Genomic DNA, 5,421 nt, shown 5'->3' on the forward strand with positions numbered 1-5,421 from the left:
ATTTTATAAACTCCAGATTTTCCTAATGTGTCAACGGGGTCTTTTGTGCTTCCAAGTAGTGTCTTCAGTTGGTTGTTCCTGCTACTGAAAACTAATTCGATACCAATTTTTCTAAATTTAGAGCGTAATGGTCTGGTTATATTATGGTCAAAATTAACGGATACTCGTCGCAATTCATTTGTTATTGGTGATAATGTAGTCAATGATTTTCTATACTGGGTTTTTTATGTTTGTCTATAATAGCTTGAATAGTTCTAGTTGAGTATCCGTTTAGTCTAGCTGTTTCAAAAATGTAATTTAATTCTTTCTGTTTCCCTGTGACGCTAAGTGGAAAAGTCTCGAGTCTATGTATCATGTGTTGGAATGCGGCTGCTTTGTGTTGGTGTGAATGGTTTGAAGTGTTGGGTATAACTCTTTGTGTGTGTATGGGTTTTCTGTAAATTTCAAAATTTATTTGGTTTGATTCTCTAACTATTAAAACATCCAAAAAGGGCAATTTTCCGTCTTTCTCTTGTTCACAAGTGAACTTGATATCCCTATGTGCACTGTTAATGGCTTCTAGGATTGATGGAAGTGCGTCTTTCCTAATGATGCTGAAGATATCATCTACGTATCTCCACCATCGCTCAGGAATGGCCCCTTTTCCTTCAAATCCTTTTCAAGATTAGCCATGAACAGTTCACATAAGAAAGGGGACAGAGGATTACCCATTGGTGCTCCTTTTGTCTGCTTGTAGTATTCTCCTCTAAATGTAAAATGGTTCTCTTCTATGCAAAGTCTTGTTAATTTTAAATATGTGCGTACTTTTGTCTTCCAAGTTGCGTCTGATTTTTGTCTAAGTAACCAATCTTCCAACAAGACAATAGCTTCTTTTACGTCTTCCCAAGTGTACCCGTAAAAGAAGCTATTGTCTTGTTGGAAGATTGGTTACTTAGACAAAAATCAGACGCAACTTGGAAGACAAAAGGACGCACATATTTAAAATTAACAAGACTTTGCATAGAAGAGAACCATTTTACATTTAGAGGAGAATACTACAAGCAGACAAAAGGAGCACCAATGGGTATTTAAAGTTAATGAGCAATGTTTTTCTTCAGTCGATAACAAACACTGAAGAAGTTTCCAAGTAGGAAACGAAATGCGTATCTGCTTGTTGATACATAAAAAAGTTAATAGTGGAAGTAAATGGAAGAATAATAGTCTTTTAACCTTGTAGCATTTCCCCTAAGACGCTCTAAAATAATTAATCAAGTCCGATGGCCTAGATCCGGAGAACGTGAATTCCGAGCCGTGGACCCCACGACCAATACTGCATTCAAGTATAACATCTATCACAGCGGCGGTGAAAAAGCAGAGCATGGAGTTGGTTTCGTAGTGATGGGCAAGCAGATGAAGCGAGTGATGCGGTGGAAACCCATTAGCGAACGAATCTGTGTGTTGAGGATACGGGGCAAATTCTTCAATTACAGCCTAATCAACGTTTACGCACCGACAAACGATAAATCCGACGACGTGAAGGACACGTTTTATGAATGTCTTGATAAAGCCTATGGAGAGTGCCCAAAGCATGACGTGAAAATTGTTATCGGAGACGCTAACGCTCAGGTCGGTAGAGAGGACTTTTCCGTCCCATAATCGGTAGGGAGAGCCTTCACTCCGCTACCAATGACAACGGCCTACGGCTAGTAAATTTCGCTGCTGCCAGAGGGATAGCCATCAGTAGCACCTACTTTGCACGAAAGAACATCCGAAAGCACACCTGGAGACACCCAAATGGTGAAACTTGCAACCAGATAGACCATGTTCTGGTGGATGGGCGCCATTTCTCGGATGTTATCGATGTGCGGACATTCAGAGGTCCGAACATTGACTCAGATCACTACCTCGTTGTCAGTAAAATTCGATCACGGTTGTCAACTGTATCGAACGAAAGATCACAGCGAACGATGCGTTACAATATCCAGCGATTGTCGGCGGAAGGAGTATCGGCTGAGTACCGCCAGAAGCTCGACGAACGGATAAGTGCAATCAACGTTAGCGACAACATCAACGACCCATGGAGCGGTGAGCACAACAGCACGAGAAGTGGTAGGCACTGCACAGAGGCGACCCAGGACGGGTTGGTTCGATGTGGAGTGTCAGAGAGTGACAGACGAGAAGAACGTTGCCAGAAGCCGGATGTTGGTGTCAGGTACCCGATCGAATAGAGATCGGTACAAGGAAGCAAGAGCAGCCGAAAAACGAACCCACCTCAGGAAGAAAAAAGAGTACGAAGAACAAGTTATTAGTGAGGCGCAGGAAAAAATGGAGCAGAACGATATGCGGAGGTTTTATGAGTCTGTCAATGGCGTGCGGAGAAAGACAGCGCCATCTCCCGTCATGTGCAACGACCAACAAGGGAATTCGCTGACAGATAAAACTGAAGTGGCTGCCAGGTGGAAGCAACACTTCGAGACTTTGTTGAATGGAGGAAGTGACGGTGCATCGGTGAACAGAATAAATATTAGCGACGATGGACAAGCTGTGGAGTCACCTACACTAGATGAGGTTAAAAAAGCTGTCAAAGAGCTGAAAAACAATAAGGGTGCGGGGAAGGACCAGCTCCGGCTGAACTTCTTAAACAGGGTTGTGAGTAGCTTTATGAAGTTCTGTATTATATTATGTCGAAAATATGGGAAGACGAGGAAATGCTTGCTAGCTGGTTGGACGGCCTCATTTGCCCTCTCTTTAAGAAAGGGCACAGAATGGAGTGCGCCAATTACCGAGGAATAACCCTCCTTAATTCGGTGTACAAAATTATGTCCCGTATTCTGTTCAACAGATTGAGACCGCTTGAAGAGTCCTTCGTCGGCGAAAACCAAGCAGGTTTTCGTGAGGGCCGATCAACGATGGATCAAATGTTTACCCTGAGACAAATCCTTGATAAATTCCGGGAGTACAACTTGCAGACACATCATCTGTTTATTGATTTCATTGAAACGGAATGAATTATGGCAAATTATGCTTGAACATGGTTTTCCGACGAAACTGATACGGCTGATTCGTATAACGTTGGACGGATCGAAATCAAGTGTAAGGGTTGCGGATGAAATATCGACGTCATTTGTTACCTTAGATGGATTAAAGCAGGGTGATGCACTCTCGAACCAACTGTTCAATATAGCGCTCGAGGGAGCGATTAGGAGAGCTGGTGTGTAAAGAAGCGGTACCATTATCACAAAATCGCATATGCTCCTGGGATTTGCGGACGATATCGATATTATCGGAATTGATCGCCGTGCCGTGGAAGTCTGGAAGAAGCTTTTGCGCCTTTTAAGAGAGAGACAGCGAGGATTGGACTCACGATCAATATCAGCAAAACGAAGTACATGGTCGCTGGCAATCAACGTGCGTTCATTACCCAGACAACCACACATCGCATAAGAATGTACGATTAAAATCGTTTACCGATCCAAATTTCATCAAAATCGCATTGTGGTGCGAAGCTCATCAGTTTATTTATAAATTTTCCCGCACAGTAGGCAATTTTGCGAGTTTATTGCAGCTTCATATGTTGACATCGCATATTCCTGCAAACAAACTCAAATGAAATCGAATTATCTGTCAAACAGAGTTTGTTATCACAAACTACATCGTAATGTATAACGAATAAACTCGCTTAAAAATCGTGCATATCGCATAAACTACCGTGCAACGTCGGATAAGAAATACAGATATATCGCCTCCACTTTTGTACGCAAAAGGCGTTTTCGCGACTGGTAAGCGATGAAATTTGTGTGCATAGGCATCGCATAACAGAAAAACAATTCCATTATGCATGCATTCTGGTTGTCTGGGTAGTGGTGGTGGTAGCGAAATAGTGCTGGATGGTGAAAATTTTGAAGTGGTAGAAGAATTTGTGTATCTTGGAACATTAGTGACGTGCGATAATGATGTTACCCGCGAGGTGAAAAGGCGTATTGCAGCTGCAAATAGGGCTTATTACGGACTTCGTAACCAGCTTAAGTCCCGTAGTCTGCAAACGAAAACAAAACTCGCGCTGTATATTTATTACTCTGATTCTTCCGGTGGCTTTATATGGCCATGAGACATGGACGTTGAAGGAGGCTGATCGGAGAGCTCTCGGAGTATTTGAGCGTAAGGTGCTGCGGACAATACTCGGCGGTAAACAGGAGAACGGTATCTGGCGGCGTCGCATGAATCACGAATTGTACCAGGTGTATAAAAGGCTGGATATTATTAAGCTTATACAACACGGCAGGGCTGGACACGTTGTTCGTATGCCGGAAGAACGTCAAGCGAAGATAATATTTAGTAGAGAACCCGGAAGAGGCCGCAGGCTTCGTGGAAGGCCGCGTACACGATGGCTTTTTGCAGTTGAAGAGGACCTGAGGGCGCTCAATGTTCAGGGCGACTGGAAGCGATTGGCCCAGGATCGAGTCCAGTGGAGAAGGATACTCCATTCGGCGTAGGTTCATCGAAGAGCTGTAGCCCATCAAGTAAGTACTTGCGGTTTTCGGGAGCCTCTGCGCAATAATGTAAAGATTGTAAATGGCACTCATGAGCGGGATTAAATGACTACAGCGCTACCTAGCGGTAAACAAATGTAAGGTATGCATTGTCCCATATTTTTATTCGATTTTCCCCATATAAACTTCATGCTCGTTGAGCATCCACTTAGATTTGACGGATCTGGCTGAAATTTTTACAGTAGCTTCTGGGAGCAAGAAACTTTATTTTCAGGGCGTATACGTCTCGAATTTTTTTTCATATCTATATCAGCATTTGAAAAGGACGTAACAGCCAAGCTTTATTCATATAGAGCTCTATATGCAGTCTAAGAATCAGAAGGCTCTTTTCAAATGTTGATCTAGATATGAGAGTGGTCAGGTCATGCTGCTGCAATGGGCTGCTGTCGCAAAAGTTATAACCAGGCTAGCCGACATTCTACAACAAGTTTGAAGCAGCAGCAGGACACTATTCGGGACCGATTTGCGATTTGGGCAAACAAACATTGTTTTATGAATTTCGTAGAATACAAGCACTTTTCTTCCAAACTAATCCCCTTATCTTACCTTATCTTATAAAGGAAAGCTAGTTCTTTCGGACACATATCGTGGTTTTCCCAGGAAACACCTGCTAGGAATTCGCCTCCCAGGAATTCGCCTGCCTCAGCAGAAATTCGCCTTCCAATGTTTGTTTACAAAATAAGTTACGCCCAAATCGCAAATCAGTCTCGTATTGAGGAAGGCGGACCATGAATGTCGGAGTGCAACGCCGCCGAATATAGATAACGAATTATAGTGCAAGCGCCAAATACCATCGTCGCAACTATCGTTAACTTGCGGTGAGCGTATAGCCGCAGAGCAAGGTGCAAGAGTCGGAGGTGGGGCGCTGTCGGAGAAGTAGGAAATGATAAAT

This window comes from Armigeres subalbatus, chromosome 2, assembly GCF_024139115.2.
Source record: "Armigeres subalbatus isolate Guangzhou_Male chromosome 2, GZ_Asu_2, whole genome shotgun sequence".
NCBI classification, from domain to species: domain Eukaryota; kingdom Metazoa; phylum Arthropoda; class Insecta; order Diptera; family Culicidae; genus Armigeres; species Armigeres subalbatus.